The 18,265-nt window shown below is 56.3% G+C and overlaps 1 protein-coding gene across 2 annotated transcripts in view; it reads left to right on the top strand.

Moving 5' to 3' along the window:
• Positions 1 to 8,339: 8,339 nt before the first annotated feature.
• The window catches only part of STAT6 (signal transducer and activator of transcription 6), a 24,593-nt gene continuing 14,667 nt past the window's right edge, over positions 8,340 to 18,265 (top strand). Inside the window, exon 1 of one of the 2 annotated variants that reach the window (XM_075061198.1) lies at positions 8,340 to 8,698. The gene's annotated coding sequence lies outside the window, so the exon portion shown is untranslated. Of the gene's footprint in view, positions 8,699 to 17,687; positions 18,085 to 18,265 lie in introns of those variants that run through there. The other variant, XM_075061199.1, reaches the window with a different exon arrangement.

The raw sequence follows: 18,265 nt of genomic DNA, 5'->3' as shown, positions 1-18,265 counted from the left end.
CAGTCGCAAACCCACCTCAGTAGCCACCTTCAATTCCCCCTGCAGCCCCGTCCTTTGCTAGGACAGCTGAAGAAATATGTGGCAACGGTGATGGGTGTTGGTGTGTGGAGAGTCCTGCCGCTTGCACCGATCAGCGCTGTCTCGTTGGTTGCTTATACTCCCCTGCCTCTCTGCGTCTGTCTAGATTGGAAGCTCCTCGGGGCAGAAACCCTCTTTATGTTCTGTGTTTCCCTGGCACTGTAGAGTTCTGGCCTGAGACTGGGGCTTCTAGGAGTTGGACCCAGAGACAGGATACCGGGCTCATGGCCCCTTGGTCTGATAGCACCAGGATATTCCCATGCCCAAGGGGACAGTCAGATAACTGGCAAGTTATCTAATTCCAAACCAAATGCTTTTTTCACACAAGTAGCCTGTGGAACTCACCGCCACAGGACACTGTCGAAGCTGAGACCGCAGGCTAGATTCAAAGAGTCATTGATGAGGACAGCAAGGATGTCTAGTGTTGGAATAATTAACACTAACTTAGCCGCTGGCTTCTTGGCTGCCAGCCTGGGACTTCCAAAGCAGGAAGGATGAGTTGCTGGAGCTTGAAGGCTCTGCTCAGCAGTGGGTTGTGCTAACAGAGCTTTGGGTTGGATGGGGAGGGGCTCAGACGGCCTGCATAAGTGCATTGTATAGAAGTTGAACTAATGGGAAGTCGAGCAAGATCTTCCTAGGGGGGTTACCCCATCTCTGCCATTTTGGGGTTCTTACACAGTATGTGGTGCTAACCACTGTCGGTGACAGGAAAGCAGCTCTGATAAATGTGGCAAATTCCTGCAACGTCCTTGAAGAACCTCGCTGAATTCAGTGTCTTTGAGGTGCCTTGTACTTGATGCAAAGGTTCTGTGTTGCAGGGGGCCAGGAGGGCTTCATTTGTAATGAAAGAGGTGCTGGGGGACAAAGACATTAGATGCCCAGGCTTAAGCAATTGTTTTACACTCATAACTGATGCGGAAAGCCCAGAGGTCCTGGGGTTATGAACTGGCAGACCCGGCGTTATGAACTGCTGGGCCTGGAGGCACTGGGGCTCAGCCCGCATAAGCCCTCACACAAATAAAGACTGTACGCTCTGTAGGGGGGAGATGGGATGCAGAATTATACTGAGAGGTTCTGGGAGGTGCCTTGCTTGGAAAATGGGGGTGCAACTTGGGAATGGCCACAAAGCCCTGCTGTGCTCCATGCAGTGGTGTACCCCACTCCTGGTGCTAGGAGCTGTACAAAAACAGCATAGGCCCGGTGCTGACCCCTTCCCACTGGGGGCAGATGGGGGATGGCACCCTCTTTAAACCATCTCCCATTGAAAGCCACAGCGAAGCCAAAGCACCCCTATGCCCTGACCCTTCCCACCCTCTTAGCGTGAAGTATTCTGGGCTGGATCTTGTGTGAACCAGGCGCAGTCCCTGGGAACGGAGCAGAGGCGCTGGACACCCACGATGGACTCCGCCTCATCTCTCACCCCTTGCTCGTCCTGCACGCAGCTCTCCAACGTGTTTGTGCCGACTAGTCTCTCGGACCGCCCTCGGCCAGCCAGATGGGAGCCTGGCCTAGCATGTGGCCGACCAGCAGGATAAACAGCCTGGCACGTAATTTGCGGGATGCCATTCCATGAAGCTTGCTGGACGTCCAGGGCACGTTACCCTGGCCAGCTGGGGAGAGGAGCTGAAACCAACTGGCTCCAAACTTCAGGGAGTCGCAGGGAAGACGGGTGGGATCTGGGGAAACCAGTCCGCAGGTGGATCATTGCATAATACATGCCGTGCCAGCTTGCCTGGAGCCAGGGCTCTGTGGCGTGTGAAAGCGTCTCTTTTGCCAACAGAAACTGATCCATAACATATTGCCTCTACCAATATTGTACTTGGAAAAGGTTCAGAAAAGGGCAATAGAAATGGTTAGGGGTATGGAACAGCTGTCATAATAGGACTTTTCAGCTTGGAAAAGAGACAACTCAGGGGGGTATGAAAGAGGTCTATAAAATCATGCCTGGTGTGGAGAAAGTAAATAAGGATGTGGTATTTACTCCTTCCCATAACACATAAACTAGCTTTCACCAAATGAAATGAATAGGCAGCCGGTTTAAAACAAACACAAGGAAGTATTTCTTCACACAACACCCAGTCAACCTGTGGAACTCCTTGCCAGAGGATGTTGTGAAGGCCAAGACCATAACGGTTTAAAAAATAACTAGATAAGCTCATGGAGGACAGGTCCAACAATGGCTATTAGCCAAGATCGGCAGGGATGGCGTCCCTACCCTCTGTTTGCCAGCAGCTGGGAATGGGCAACAGGGGATGGATCACTTGATGATTCCCTGTTCTGTTCATTCCCTCTGGGGCACCTGGCATTGGCCACTGTCGGAAGACAGGATTCTGGGTGAGATAGACCTTTGGTGTGACCCAGGATGGCCGTTCTTATCTAGCACCTTGTCTTCCTCGGTGTGATGGAGTAGGGGCTGTGTGTGTGGGGAACGGGAAGGAGTAGGGACTGTCAGTGTGGGGAATGGGAAAGCAGGGGATGTCTGTAGGTGGCGGACAGGTAGGGTGTAATCCGAACCCGGCAGGGGGGAGGGGGGAGCACCTGGGCGGAGGAGAGGGGAACAAAGGTTTTTCGGCCAGAGGAGGAAAGGCAGGACAGTTTGGGTTTGGGCCGTGGGGAGGAATTCAGGGGATCCTAGCTGGGATCCAAGCACCCTGAACCCCCAGAAGGACTCAGTGGAGGGGTCCTGACTGTGCCTGCAAGCTCTGCTGTAACCTGTGTTCCTGTTGTCCAATAAACCTTCTGTTTTACTGGCTGGATAAAAGTCACTGTGGGTCCCAGGAAGAGGGGTGCAGGGCCAGACTCCGTAACACCGTTCTTATCTAGCACCTTGTCTTCCTCATATTCTGGGAGCAACTCAGGTACAGCAACACCTCAGACATCTGTCCTGGACTCAGTCGTGCCCCCATGGATGTGGGAAATTTATTTCATTCTTGTCCTTCCTCAGAAATTACACCATAAGTCCACTATTCCATTTCCGAGTGCCCACTTATGATGAATTAGTCACTAATAACTGATTATCTGTTACTCCTGTGCTGAGCCCAGGCCTGTGGGTCAGTTACACAAAGGAGGAAAAGCAAATAGAAATGCAGAGTCTAGGTGTGGTTTACGTAAGCTTGTGCATTTACGAACTAGACACCAGTTGTGGGACGGAAGTGGTCATGAACAGCACAGAGGCAATCACCTATATCTCAGTCCAAACATCACTGCCTGGTTCTTGGCGGGGGATTGTTACCTGATTTAAGAGGTTAATAATATTTATTTGGATAGTATGAGTTTTAGGCTCGACAATCTGTTTGATCAGAAGATAATATGGTTCTTGTCCTGAATCAGGCTCCACAGAATTTACAAAGGACCCTCGCAGGTATGACAGGAAGCTCCCACTGAGACAGATAAAGCCTTAAAGACTTTGTATTAAGATAAATGAAGTAGTAATTAAATGGTAAAATAATCCGAGTTACAAAGTTACAATTGTATTACTGCTATTTAAAAGATACAGAGGGTATTTGTGATGAAGTGGGACTGTTCTTAATGTTTCCTCTGAATACTGTGTGGGTGCCTCAGTTTCCCCTATGCATTTCTTAAGTCTCCAGTGTGCATAAATGGCTGACACTCTGTCTCCTGGCAACAAATGGCCAGGGCCCTTCCCCCCTGCAAGGGGATGGCTAAAGGTGAACAAAGATCAGGTGAGACAAAGGCCAGAGAGGAGGGGCTGGAGGGGGTTTCAGTTTGGGGCTGGCTGGGGACAAGGAGTGAAGTGCAGACGTGGGTGTCTGGCTCACTGCCCCCCAGAATGGATCCGGCTGAGGGGTCCCGTTCACTGTACCTACGAGCTCTGTTTTAGCCCGTGTTCCTGTCGTCTAAATAAACCTCTGTGTTACTGGCTGGCTGAGAGTCACGTCCGACTGCGAAGTGGGGGTGCAGGACCCTGTGGCTTCCCCAGGACCCCGCTGGGGTGGACTCGCTGTGGGAAGCGCACAGAGGGGGAGACGAGGCTGAATGCTCCAAGGAGAGACCCAGGAAGGTGAAGCCGTGTGACCTTCTTGCCCTGAACAAGTCTGCTCCAAGGGAGAGGAGGCTCCCCAGAGTCCTGCCTGCTTTGTGGGGAGCAGTTCCAGAGCATCGCCCGGGGGCTCCGTGACAGTATTCTAGGCTACAAAGCTTCAATTAACATAGTCACACCCTTCCTTGATAACCTGGTGGTGAGAGACACAGGCCCAGCCTCGCCTCTGGCGGTTCAAGTTCCTTAATTCTTGAGTGAGCAGCACAAAGCTTAGACGAAGCTGGAGCTAAGAGCTATTGGAGCTAACTCCGAGTTTCCTTAACTCACTTAGCCTTAAAATCTAATAAACAAGACTAAGAATGAACGTTTAGGGAACCCAATTGAGCCTCGTCCCCTTGGAACGCAGAAAGTTTAAGAAAAAAAGTACAGGCTCCCTAGCAAGGTGGGTCGCCTCTTTCATAGGGCACAGCTGCCTGACCCCTTTCGGTTCTTTCTTTGTGGTGCACCTGTTACGTTAGGGGTACAGACGTGGAACCTCCCTGTTCTACCATGATCTCTCTGGCTGGGTGAAAGGTCTCAGACATGGGTGGGGCTGTTGACTTTGCTATCTCAGTGAAAGATCCCAGATAGAAATATGCTCACTTCGCCTTCGCTCAGCATACAGGTTCTGGCCTGTAGGTCCCTCCCGTTGCTTTAATATAAATCTATAAACCTGTTACAATCAACCAAATACTTCAACTATAAGAAAAGAGAGCTACAGATCTATAGAGATATGCAGGCAAGCAGGTTAATCCTCCAGGGAGGCTACCCCATCACACAGGGCCGGCTTTAGGCTGATTCCCCAGAATCGGGCCCTATGCTGGCGCCTTTTTAATTTTGACTCATCAGGCAGCGGTCTGGGTCTTCAGCCGCATTTCAGCGGTGGGTCCTTGAGTGCCACCCGAGACCTGGAGCGAGTGAAGGACCCGCTGTGGAAGTGCCGCCGAAGACCCAGGGCGCTGCCGGGTGAGTGCGAATCGGGCCCCGTGCTTGCTAAAGCCGGCCCTGCCATCACACAGTCATTGCAGTGCCAGGAATCCCCAGTCCAGGAGCCAGGCCGAGCCAGCAGGCTAGTTGCTGCAGAGACACGAAACCAAGAACTCAGGCCCAGTCGCAGGAGTTGAAGTCAGCGACGACTTCAGAAGCCGGCTCTGATGTGCTGGCCTGGCCCCCCAGCCCCCCTGCAATGTCCAGGGTCTCTCCAGCTCTTCTGCTAGGGCATCACGTTATTAATGCCAACAAAAGTCACTCACAATTAAAGCAGGATGCTAGGACCCAGCTGCCTTTCACTCCATGCCCGGGGCTAATCACTGGAATTATCCTCCTCCTACCTGCAGCCACCTTCCACCTGGCCCCTCGCAGCCCTCAGCAGAAAACCCAGCCTCTGCTTCTCAGCTGCGTCTGATAATTTAACAAGGCTGCCAGCCACGGGCTCTCCCAGGACAGACCTGATTTGAGCTGATTTTGTCCACACAGGAGCTGAGCCCGACTGAACTCAGACCAATTTTATGAATGATTGTGGTGAGACTGGTGCAACGTATAATTAGACGGACGTGCCCCAGCCTCAAGGTGTCAGGTAAGTTCATGTCTGTGCTTGTGTGAGTGAGTAGGCACCGTGTGTGTGTACACGCCTGGGGGTGTGTCTGTGTATATGTACATGTATGGCTGCACGTGTGTGCATGGGTGTGTACGGGTGTCTCTGTCTATGTTTATGTATGGCCAGTGCCGGGTTTACAATGGCGCAAGTAGTGCCACAGGGCCGGGCCCATGACCAGAAGGGACCCCATCCTGCTCCGCTGGCACTGTGCCCCGAGACTCTCCAGCCCACTGGGTCTCTGGAGGATCTGGGGGGAGGGGGCGGGGAAGATCTCTGTGTGAGTGGGGGGTCTGTGTGGGGTGCTGGGCAGTGGTGGTGGGGCTGTGGGCAGGGGGGTGCTGGGCAGGGGTGCTGGTGTGCCAGGGGCTGTGCATTTGAGTCAGGGTCTGGCGCGGGCGCTGGGCACAGTGCGTCCGAGGGGGCTCTGGCCATAGGGAATCAGGGGTGGGTGGGGGGTGTTCAGGTGTTGGGTGGGGAGGACCTGTGGCACGGCATGGGGCATGCTGGCAGCACAGGGCCGGGTGGACCATTGTGCATCTGGCACCTGCCATTTTGTAAATAGTGCCCTTGCATGGGGCTGGGCAGAGCGGGGCCGCCCCTGCCATGCCATTGCCCCTGGCCGGTCCCTCGCTCCAGGGACCAACCCCCTCCTCCCCTGTGCCATGCTCCATTGCCCCTAGAGGGACCCAAACATATGTTTGATGTGTTAATCCAGCCCTGTGTATGGATACATGTGCGCATGGATGTATGTGTGCATATATGTGTCTGTACATGTATGGCTACACGTGTTTGGGTGCATACGTGTGTCTGTACATGGATGGCTATTTGTGGGCATGGGTGCATCCATGTGTCTGTGTGCATGTTTGTGTGTGCAGGTCTGTGTGCATGTACACGTGGGGATCTGTGTGTCTTTCTGCACATGCGTGTGTCTGTGTGTGACAGGTCACAAGGCGTACCCAGAAGGGGGGGCTCTCTGGCCATTTAAGCCTTGATGCTGCGTCTCGACCCCCGCGGAGCCCAGCACTCTCCCCCGAGCGCTCCCACTCCGTTCCAGTCCAGCAGCTTGGTCAGTTTCCTGTCAGCGGTGTGACCAGTGACTGGGACCCAACCAGCCTGGGCATCACGCAGCAGCAAACACAAGCCAGGCTGCCAATGCCGACACTCCACTCGCCCGACAAGTTAACCCCCTAACCGCCTGCACAGGCGGGTCCGGCCTGCCTGACCATGGGCAGACCTGGGGGTGAACCATGGGCTTCACCTGAGTGATCATTCCGGCCATCAGGGCACGTTCCCGGGGGCTCTCGGGCCTGCCCAGTGGGAGTGGCAGTGAGAACCAGGCCTGGTGGATGCGTGATCCAAGTGCTGCTGGGGAACGGGAACGGGCAGGTGGGTGGGGAGGGGCACATTGGTTTGAGGCAGTGGTTTGATTTCTCAAGGAAGCTCAGGGAGAGGTGGGTGAATATCCCTCCTCCGCTGGCACAGGGTACTGCCCCTGGCTGTGGGATTGGACCGGAGCCAAGAGATCAGATCGGATTGCAACTGCTCGCCAGCATTCCTGCGGGCTGCGCCCCTTGGCACCCTGCCACCTCTTTAGCGGCTGTGAGAAAATGAACTAAACTTTCCTCAGGGCGTTCCCTTGTCTGAGCTGGAGTGTGTCTGGCAAGCAGGGCTGCAGGAAGAGGATGGGCATAGGTCAGGATTCAGGAGCAGCTGGAGTGCGAGGGGAGGGGAGGGGGCCAGACAAGGACAGTGATCCGGCTCTGTAGTGACAGAGAGGATGAGAAAGCCAGGGAATGTCTGGAGATCAGGATTAAAGGGGCACCAACGGCTCAGGACCCAAATAGCAAGAGGGGGTTGGGGAGTAGTGGGGGGCATCACCAGAGCTGTGGGGTGAGGCAGGAGGCTAGGACTGGGCTAGCAGGGGCTGAGGGTCAGGAGTGAGAGGCACCTGCAGGGCTGGGGGTGGGGAGCCCAGGGCTGGGCTAGTGGGGGCTGAGGGTTAGGAGTGAGGGGCACCGGCAGGGCTCGGGGTGGGGAGCCCAGAGCTGGGCTAGCAGGGGCTGCGGGTCAGGAGTGAGGGGCACCATCAGGGCTGGGGGTGGGGAGCCCAGGGCTGGGCTGGCAGGGGCTGAGGGTCAGGAGTGAGGGGCACTGGCAGGGCTGGGGGAGGGGAGCCCAGAGCTGGGCTAGCAGGGGCTGTGGGTCAGGAGTGAGGGGCACCAGCAGGGCTGGGGGTGGGGAGCCCAGGGCTGGGCTGGCAGGGGCTGCGGGTCGGGAGTGAGGGGCACCAGCAGGGCTGGGGGTGGGGAGCCCAGGGCTGGGCTGGCAGGGGCTGCGGGTCGGGAGTGAGGGGCACTGGCAGGGCTGGGGGTGGGGAGCCCAGGGCTGGGCTAGCAGGGGCTGCAGGTCGGGAGTGAGGGGCACCGGCAGGGCTGGGGGTGAGGAGCCCAGGGCTGGGCTAGTGGGGGCTGAGGGTCAGGAGTGAGGGGCACCGGCAGGGCTGGGAAGCCAAGGCCACCATCCGGCTCAGGCCAGGCCTGCGTCCAGCCGTTCTGGCTTGTCCTCGACCTGCCGAGGGGGCCCAGTGAGGGCGCAGCAGGGGCAGCGGGTGCGGGGAGAGGCCTGGAGGGGCAGGGATGGGCTGTGGGCAGGACTCCGGCCCAACCCCGGAGCTGCAAGCGGGGCACAGTACGATCCGCCCCCGCCCCCCTCCACAGGCCTCCCTCCCCCTTCCTGCCTTTCGTTACTTTCAGTTCCAGTTTGGAGACTGATGTCAGCCTGCCAGATCCTCTCCCCGCACCAAACGCCACCTGGCTCCCTGACAAACCCTGCGAAGCCGGAAGCACAACTGCAAACCTCAGCCGGGCAGGGGGCAGGGGGGCAGAGAAGCCCTGGCCCCGACCCGCCAGCTCCCACCCCCTCTGGGGCAGGATGGATTAAACAGCCACGTCCCCCTGGCAGCGACATACGAGGCTCGGCACAAGGTAATGGGGATGCTGGACGACCGACACCCCCCGGAACGGTGAGGGGGCCGAGGGCCAGTCTAGGGATAGCGACAGGCCGGGACCCTGGGACAGCCGGGGGTGAGCGTGAGGGTGAGGAAGGGGATCTGATCTTCAGGCGTGGATGGCAGGACCATGTGTCCGAGGAGTGGGCTTGAGGCCTGCACGGGAATGAGGGTCACGCCTTCTGGCTGCCTGGTCAGGCCGCTGCTCTGCGAGTGGCGAAAGCTGCGTTGAAAAGCTGCAGCCTGTTGAGGAAGCTCGCAGCTTCCCCCAGGCTCCGTGCCAAGCAGGCGACTTGCGGAGGGACGGACAGCGACGGAAGGGGGCCTCGAGCCCTGGAGGTGCTGTTTTATTTACAAACGTTACCCAGTCCAGCAGGCTGGACTTCTGGGGCACTGCTGCTGAGTTTAGTGGTTGGAACGGGGCTGGCAGCCAGGATGCCTGGGTTCAATCCCCTGCTCAGGGAGGCTACTGGGTTAGAGTGGTGGGGCTGGGAGCCAGGACTCCTGGGTTCTAACCCCCACTCTGGGGCGGGGGCTAGCAGGCTAGGAAATGGTGGGGTGAGGCTGGGAGCCAGGACTCCTGGGTTCTAACCCCCACTCTGGGGCGGGGGCTAGCAGGCTAGGAAATGGTGGGGTGAGGCTGGGAGCCAGGACTCCTGGGTCCTATCCCCAGCTCCGGGGTGGGATGGGGATGGGGGTGAGGCTGAACCACCCAGGAGCTGCGCTGAGCATGTCCCAGCTGGAAGCGTCTCTCTGGAGCGCTCAGCCCCTTGGGTGTTTCTTGCAATCAAGTGGGTACAGCTGGGTAATGTCCCTGCTGGGCTTCACCCGCTGCTCTGAATCCCAAGAGCTTCCCCGGCAGGAGGGGGTGGGGGCGATGTGTGTCTAGCCCTTTAAGGGAAGTTATTATCCAGCCCCAACCCTGGAAACTAGGGATTCTGGGACTTGGAGTCCAGGGGGACCATGGATGTTGTAGGCCGGCCAGCGGTGCATGCTGGGAAAGGGAGCTGGGCTATAAAAGAGCTTCCTTTCCACCACTCTGGGAAAGCCTGTGAGCGCGAGTGTCCGGGGAACAGGGTCTGCTGGGAGGAACTGTCCCGTCCCGTCCCAGCTCGCGGGGCCGCCCAGCTCCTGCTGCTCTCTGGCCGACGCGGGTGTGGTGCGATGCAGATCTGCGACATAGGCTCACTCCTCTGGGAGGGGGCTAGATGTAGTCCCCCCCGCCTGCCCCCAAGCTCTACGTAACAGCGCTGGTTTCTCCCGCGGCACCTGCAGCTTTCGAGACGAATTGCAAGGGGAAGCTGGGGACAGAACTGCGGCCTGGGGACAAGCTGGGACCCAAACCTGCGCGGCGTCTGTAGGGGGAAACCGGCCTCTAAAGCCCAGGGGGAGAGTTATTTAGGAATGCTGCAGAGGAGGAAGTGAACTGGAAATTGGCGTAGGGTGCTGCCACCCTCCAGTTGTTTCTTGTGGCTAAAAAAAGAGGAAGGCCAGGCAGGGGTAGAAAGCGGTGGGGGAAAAAAAGACTTCGGATCCCTTAAAGTCTGGCCGAAGTTGAGTTTATCTCTGCTCTAGGCTCCTCTGTGTATTTGGCCCCTTCGCCATCCCTCTCTGTGGGCCTGGGTGTCCCTTCCTGAAAGAGACGGCCTTCCCGCTGGCAGGCACCCTGCAGGAACGGCTGGGGGCCAGTGAATATACGGCACTTTTCCATGGCCCCGTTACGGTATCTCTGCCTCCTGGCCTTTAATACAACCTCACACGCCCTCCCTGCGAGGCAGGTCAATGCCCCATCCTTCCTGCTCCCTCCCAAGCCAAGGGGAGCTTTGGGCTGGTCAAGGCAAAGCTGATGGAGGTTAGGTTGAAATTCTCTGGGTGACTGGCTCTGAATCCGGTGGTGCGGAGCAAGGGGAATGCAGCTGGGCCAGGCACCAGGGGAAAGGGAAATGGGATGGTTGCAGGGGGCCAAAGAGCGAGCCAAGTGGGGTTGATGCTTGGTCGCGTTGCCATCCAAGCCCAGGTCAGATCAGCTGGAGCAGGATCTAGCAGGGGTGGGAAGAAGTCGGCAGGGCCGGGTAAGTCGTGGGTCACCCTAGGCCTGGCCTGAGAGTGGGTGGTGAGAGGCTCTGGCGCTGCAGTCCTTTCCCGGCGGCTGGGCGGCGTGGGAGGGAAACCCTGCTTTTCCTGGCACGTGGAGGGTGGTGGCTGCCACGGGAATCCTGCTAGTCCCCCAAGGTGCCGTACCCAAGGTGGTGAAGGGGAACAGCTGACGGGGGAGGAGCCTGGCAGTGTGAATTTCCTTGTCGCTCTTCTGCCCATGAGTCACGAACTCTCCCACAGGAGGGCGGGAACGCACGCTGCAGGGGCCGGGGGTGTGGTATCCTCCCAGGACCGGGGTGGGGGGAAATGGGGACCAGCTTCCCTGGCAGTGCCACACCATGGCCCCTGCTCTCATGCACTCCCCACACAGACATGGGCAGCTGTGGCTCCTAGCGAAATGCAGGTGGGTTGTAAAATTCAGGGAGGAGGATCTTTGGGGGGCTTCTCTTATATCCTCTCAGGTATCCCAGCTCCACCCTGTGCTCTGGGCTTCAGCTCCCCCTGGTACCGTGCCAGTCTTCTGGCTCACTGCCTCCCCTGATCCCTTCTCTCCAGCCCCTGTGCAGCAATGGAACCGCCTGTCCCTTGGGGCTGCTCCTTTCTCACCCCTGGCCAGGGAATTCATTGCCCTTATCTAGATGGTCTGATATGTGCTGGGGATGTTCCAATTATTCATCTAACGCAGGTCATGTCAGATGTTTGTTAGAAATTCTGCCAGGTGTGATGAAATCATGTGGCAGTGAGTTCCGCAAGCTTGCCGGTGTGTTTTCAAAACCACAGCCAGTGCACTGTCTGGTGCTGAGAGCACCGATCTCTCCCGAAGTCACCGGTGAGTCTACTATTACAAACTGCCCATATCCTCTTGTGGGGTAAAGGCAAGCGCTGGACTCTCTGCCGAGCATCAGGCCCGAGTGGGGTCATGTGGGGAAGCCCCAGTCTCTCTCTTTCTGAATTGGCAGGGCTTTCACTGCCATATGAACTGCCGTCTGTGGCTCTTTCGCTGCAATCTGTGGCTTCCCGTCTGCTTCACGCCGTGCAAGGGTGGGGATCTCCCAGGCTTTGAGAGAAGTGTTGGCTTGGCAACTTTCACACGGCTCTTATCACCCTGAAATCTGAGCCTTGTGGGGCCTGAATCGCCCCTCTCCCCCCTGCGCTGAGAGGGAAACTGAGGCTTGGAGAAGGGGAGTGATGGGATGCTGGTAGTGAAGCCAGGACTAGATCCCAGGTCTCCTGGGCTTTACCCACTGGGAATTCCTTCCTCTGCAAGCGGCTCCTCTGAAATCTCTGCATGCCGGGTGCATACAATTCCGGGATCCAAAGAGGGTGGGGGACGTGTGCACGGAGCTGGCCCCTGGCTCACCCCACTGCCCCCGATCCCTCGCTGTGCCAGGAACTGTGGGCGTGCGGGGGACTCGGTCATGTGCTGTTCCAGGGAGCGCTGTGGGAGGGGAAGGGCCCAGCCGGCATGCAGCCGACCCTCTCCCCGGCCCTTCAGCACAGGTGCCTTCCGACCCAAAGCTTGATCGGCAGGGAGGGGTCCGTGGAATCACGGGGGTGGGTGGGTTTGTGCCTCGTGTTGTCAGGAAATGACAGAGCGTCTCATGAGTAACTGCTGGCAGCTGTCGATGCTGCCTTGGCTTCCCGCTGCCCTATGACTAAGTAGAAAGCCCGTGGAGGCCTCTAGCCTTCCCAAATGGGCTGTTTCCCTCCATCCTTCACTGGGAGGGTTCAGCGAATGCCCCCCCACCCCCCGGCCATAGAGGAGATTAAAATGGCCTCTTCAGCAGCTGCTAGTCACCAGAAAGGGAAGTGAAACCGATTGCCCCGCGGAGGAACCCGGCGGGGGGGGGGAGATTCCTGCCCTGGCTGTTCTGCCAATGCGCCCCCAATCCACGAGGCAGTCGCCGCCAGCCACACAGGTCGCCAGTCCATCGAAACGTGCAACGAGCAGCTGAGTCAGCAACGGTCTGAACGGAAGGAGCAGCAGCCCCCGAGCGGCCGCACGTCCCCAACACTGCGGGCGAACGGCAGGGAGCGGGAGCCAGGAAACCCGCAGGAAGGCGCTGCGCTGCAGACGCAAACGGCTTCGGGGAGCTAGTCCCAGTGCACTGCGGGGAAACGGGTGCGGCTGGCCAAATTTCAGCTGGCGCAGGATTGGAACCGCAGATCCCCAGCCTGAGCTAAAGGAGTGCTCCCCCTGCCTGCAGCTAGTAGAAGTCTTATCTGCGATGTGGTCCTGGACACTAGAGGGCAGGGCTGCTGAGGCTCGTCAGCAACGTCAGGGACAGTTGGCTTAAAGCACGGCATGGCAGCCTCACGGGGTTGGTGCAGTGCCAGGCAGGGTGTGTGATTTCATTCCGGGTTGAATGAGAGATCATGGTGATGGGCACGCACGAATCCAATGTCCCCTCCCACTGGTCACTGCAGGGTTAATTGTGGCCTGTGATGCATCCCCTCCTTCCTCCTGCCCAGGTGTGGAGGGTAGCACCTGCCCAGCTATGTTTGAGCTGCAAACGTTCCTGAGCATCCCTGAGACACACAAACCCTGGGGGATGTTGTTTCCTGGGAGCTCTCCTTAGGGGGTCTGGGAAAGGAGCCACGGTTTGGACTCGGTCGACACTGAATGCTGGCTGTTCTGTACAGGACCAGAAATCGCATTGGAGAATGGTGGTTACCATGTGAGGAGTGGAATAATTTCTCAACAGAGACAGTCATCAAGGGACAGAATTCACACGCTGCTGAATTGAGGCTGTCTGGGTCCTAGATACAACCTACTTGGAGGGGAAACTAGTTCTACCCCTGCACCATAAAAGCCCCGCCTTTCATTGGTGTGGCTGTGGCTTTTAGAGTCAAGCTAAGCGTGGTGGGGAGCTATTGTTTCAGGCTCTCTGCAAACTCAGGTAGGGATGGGTTCCACTCAGGTCCTGTTCTCTAGCTTTTCTTTGCTCACATGAGGGTCAGAAACAGAATGCTAAAGTTCTGATCCCCTCTGGGGTCTAAACTATGACGTAACCCAGCCCTGTGCATACACATGAATAACATGAGGGGGAATGGAGTCCAGGAGAGCTGGCTGTATTTTAAAGAATCCTTACTGAGGTTGCAGGAACAAACCATCCTGATGTGTAGAAAGAAAAGTAAATACTGCAGGTGACCAGCTTGGCTTAACAGTGAAATACTTGCTGATCTTAAACACAAAAGAGATGCTTACAAGAAGTGGAAGATGTGACGAACTGGGAATGTTCTTAATGTTTGCTCTGAATACTGTGTTGGTGCCTCAGTGTCCCCTGTGCAGTTCTTAAGTATCTAGGTGGTGGGATAAGGGTGTGTGATTGCTGCAGAGCAAAGGGCCAGTGCACCTAAATGCCTGGCACTCTGTCTCCCAGAACTGATGTGGGCCCCCTCCCTGAAGGTGAACCTGAAGGTGTTGGAGCAGGATGGTGACCTCACTGGCCCAGGAAAAGGGTCTGAGGCAGCGAGGAAGGGGGTTGGAGGGGGGGTTAGTCTGAGCTTGCTGGGGAGAGCGAGCGAAAGGTGCAGACATGGGTTGTCTGGCTTTTACTGCCCAGAATGGACCGGCGAGGGGTTCGGTTCGCTGTATTCTACAAGCTTCTGTTTTGACCTGTTCCTGTCATCGAATAATTCTGTGTTACTGGCTGGCTGAAGAGAGTCTGACTGCAAAGTGGGGGTTGCAGGCCTGTCTGTTCAGGACCTGCCTGGGTAGGGTCGCCTTGTGAAGTGACGGAGGGGCACGAAGGATGCTGAAATGTCAAGGCGAAGACCAGAAGGTGGAAGACGTGTGAGCTTCTTGCGCCTGAACAAGTTTCCATGGGAGAGGGGCTCCCAAAGTCCGTGCTGTTTTTGGTGAGCGTTGGCTGCGGGATCCGTGACCATGAAGATTGGACCAAAAGACCTCAGGAGGAGTATAAATTTGCTGGATGAGGAGTGAAATCAGGAAGGCAATACATTTGGTTGGTTGGAAAGATCGTTAGTCAAGAAGGGTTTCTTTAGCTCTGTTAGCCACAAAAGAGTCAGGAAAGTGTGGGCATTACTGAATGGGGGAGGCAACTAGTGACAGGAGGGGATGTGGAATAAAACGTGAGTGACTCATGCTTTATTTTGGTCTCTGTCTTCGGACGAAGCGAGGTCGCGTGCCCAGACTCTGCAACTGGACAGACAAGTAATGGGAGGAGTACCAGCCCTTCCCTATGGAGAAAGGAAGTGGTTTGGGGCTATTTTAGAAAAACTGACAAGACAGTCGAATGGGCCCGGATCGCTGCATTTGAGGGTGTTAAAGAGTGTGCGGTTGAGTGCAGAAGCATTGGCCATTATCTTTGGAAACTCATGCGCAAATGGGGGAGGTCCGGATGTCTGGAAAAAGGCTATGTAGTGCCCAACTATTTAAAAAAGAAGAGAGGAGGATCGGGGGAATACAGGCCATGTCAGTCTCATGCGTAGTCCTGGGAAAAAACATGAGCATGGTCCTCAAGGAACTCAAATTCTGAAGCACTTGAGAGAGGAAAGTGATCAGGAACAGTCAGCATGGATTCACCAAGGGCAGTCATGCTGACTAACCTAATTGCCCTTCTATGAGGGATAACTCTCTGTGAGAGGGAAAGCAGTGGTGTCGATTCCTTTGACTTTGCAAGCTTTGATGGTCATCCCATGTCGTAATTCTTGCTGGCAGTTAAAGAAGTATCGGGCTGGGGATGAAGGACTATAAGGTGGAGTAGAAAGCTGCTAGATCGTGCGTGCTCACGGTAGTGATCAATGGCTCAGGTGTCTAGGTTGGCAGCTGGTTTCAAGCGGAAGTTGTCCCAAGGGTCAGTCGCTGGGGCTGGTTTGTTCTAATACTTCATTAGATGATTAGGAGGATGGGGACTGCACCTCAGAAGTTTGCAGATGACACTAACTTGGAGGATGGTAGTATCTGTGGGGCAGGTTTGGGATACGAGGGACCTGACAAAATTGGACGATGGCCAAAAAAACCTGATGAGGTCAACGAAGGGACGAAGTGCAAGGAGTTGCCTCAGAGGAGGGAGAATCCCATTCACTGCTACAGACTAGGGACGCGAGTGGACTGGCAGCAGTTCTGACAGAAAAGGACTTAGGGGTTACAGTGGGATGAGAAGCTGAGATTTGATAATATGTGCCTTGTTGCACAGAAAGGCTTAAGGCATTTTGGGGCTGTATAACGTGGGGCAATGCCAGCATGAGGACGTATATTCTCTGTTCGACAACTGGTGGCCTCTTCCAGATACTGTGTCAGTATTTGGGCTAACCTAAAGAAAGTGTGGAAATTGGAGCGTCAGCGGGGCACGAAATAATCGGGGTGGAGCACTGGATTTGAGGAGAGGCTGAGGGAATGGGTTATTTAGTCTGCAGAGGAAGAAGTTAGGGGGATTATGATAGTGCTGGCTTTCAACTACCTAAAGGGTGTTCCAAAAGGATGGGATTAGACTGTTCTCAGTGGTACTGATGAGAGAACAAGGAGCATGCTCTCAAGTTGCGTGGGGGGGTCTAGGTTGATAATAGGAAAAACTTTTCAACACTACACCGAGGGTGTGAAAGCTGGGGTGCGGTTCTAGGAGGCTGGTGGATTCCTTCCTTAGAGGTTTTAGGGTCAGCTGACAAGCCTGGCGGATATTTAGTTGGGGTTGGTCCTGCTTTAAGCAGGGGGTTGGACTAGACATCTCCTGAGGTCCCTTCCAACCCTGATATTCTGTGATTCTATGTAAGCTTTAAATGGAGGGGGTCTGGCTCTTTCTCAGGGGGCTGGGGAGCAAGATACCCATCTTCTTTCCCCTTTTGGTTCTACTTAGGTTCTTGCACATCCCCATGGTATCTGGGCACTACACATTCTGAATCTCACTCGGTGCCATTCCAGACAGGCAGGGCCATCTGAGAATCCCCCCACCCGCCAATGCTGGAAGTTGCCTTAGCATGGGGCTGACATAAGGGCTCTGTGCCATGTCCCACTCTCCTGCTCCCAGCCCCAACCCCAGTGTACAAGGCAGAGCTGGCATGGCTGGCACAGATTGGGTTACAGCTTATTCTCTGCCCCCCAGGGCCCACTGACGGGAGGTAGATGGAGGGGGGCACGGCTGGAGCGCACTGCATAGTGGCTATGCTCTACTGCCAGGCCCACGGCGCAGTGTCTGTGTTGAACCGAGCTTCGCAAAGTGGGAGGAGTTAGCTGGGGCGAACCCGAGGGTATTTACCAGCAGGCGCTGGCTCCGTTCCTGTGGGCTGAGCCTTTGCGGCACTGGGAGATTGAAGTTATCTGACAATGTTGCATTTGGGCCAGAATCCCTTGGTCAAAAATTAACCCGTTCCGGGAATCCCCAGGCCCAGCTCACGCAGGGGCAGCAGCAGGGGCATTGCCAGCTTTACGCCGAGGGGAGTGGGTGAGGGCTGAGGCCCGGAGGAGACAGGTGAGATTTAAGGGCTTTGCTTCTTCCCTGAGTGGCTTCTCCACAAAAGGATTCTCCCCACCGCTCCACCCCCGGCCGAAGGCGTGCAAAGTGGGTGGCACACGCAGGCAGATCAGAAGCCTTTTCCATCTGCTCGGCAGGCGCGTAGGTGACGGTGCAAGCAGAAAGGAAGAAAAAGGCCCTGGGTTTTTGCCAGTATCCCCCCATCAGCCGTGCAAAGCTATTTCGCCAAAGCAGGCAAGCCTGGCGGGTTTTATTTGTTTCCTCCGAGATGCTGCTTAATGTTGTAATCCTGGTTTGGTTTCCTGGCCTTGCCCGTGGCCTCCTCGAGGCCTTTGCAGACTCCGCCTCTTCTCGTACTTTGCCTCTGTTGTTGTTTAGAAACAGCCGCTAGTTGGGGCCCCTGGCTGCTCACTCGCACACAGCCCGAGCCCAGGTCGGCCCCTCGGCTTGGATCCCAGAGGGAGCAAAATCCTGCCAGCGTTTCCACTCGCTGACTCCCGTCCGAGCAGCGACGTGAAGAAGATCTGTTTTAGGGGGAAGAAATAACAGGGCCAGGCCAGGAGCTGGTGCAAACCGGAGCAGCTCTCTGGAAACCGAGGAGTGGTGAGGCTGATACACCCCAACTGAGGATCTGGCCTGAAATGTCCGTCTGTTTGCAAACGGAGTGTCCTGCTGCAGGGCCCCCGATGGGATTTGCCTGCTGGGAACCGACAGCAGAACTTGCCCCATTACTGGAGCCTGGGAGGAATAAGGGGACACATGGAATGCAAGACTGGTCCGGATCCTTGATCTGTCTGTCTCCACCACGGGCCCGGACCTGAGGCTTCAGGAGGTGAAAAAACCTCTGCAGGAAGCAGATATAGAATAACCTGTCTCTGGGGGAAGGTTCTTCCTGACCTCCAAAAGTTCGAGGGTGGTGTTTGTCCTGGAGCATGAGGATTTATAGCCCGACCACAACTCCTCCCAGTACAGTTCTTGTTCTATAAATGGTTGTGGGTTCTTGGGTTCCAAGA

The sequence above is a fragment of the Chelonoidis abingdonii genome, chromosome 26 (assembly GCF_003597395.2).
Source record: "Chelonoidis abingdonii isolate Lonesome George chromosome 26, CheloAbing_2.0, whole genome shotgun sequence".
NCBI classification, from domain to species: Eukaryota; Metazoa; Chordata; order Testudines; family Testudinidae; genus Chelonoidis; species Chelonoidis abingdonii.
Note: the sequence above shows the minus strand (reverse complement) of the source record. Positions and strands in the feature narration are given on the sequence as shown.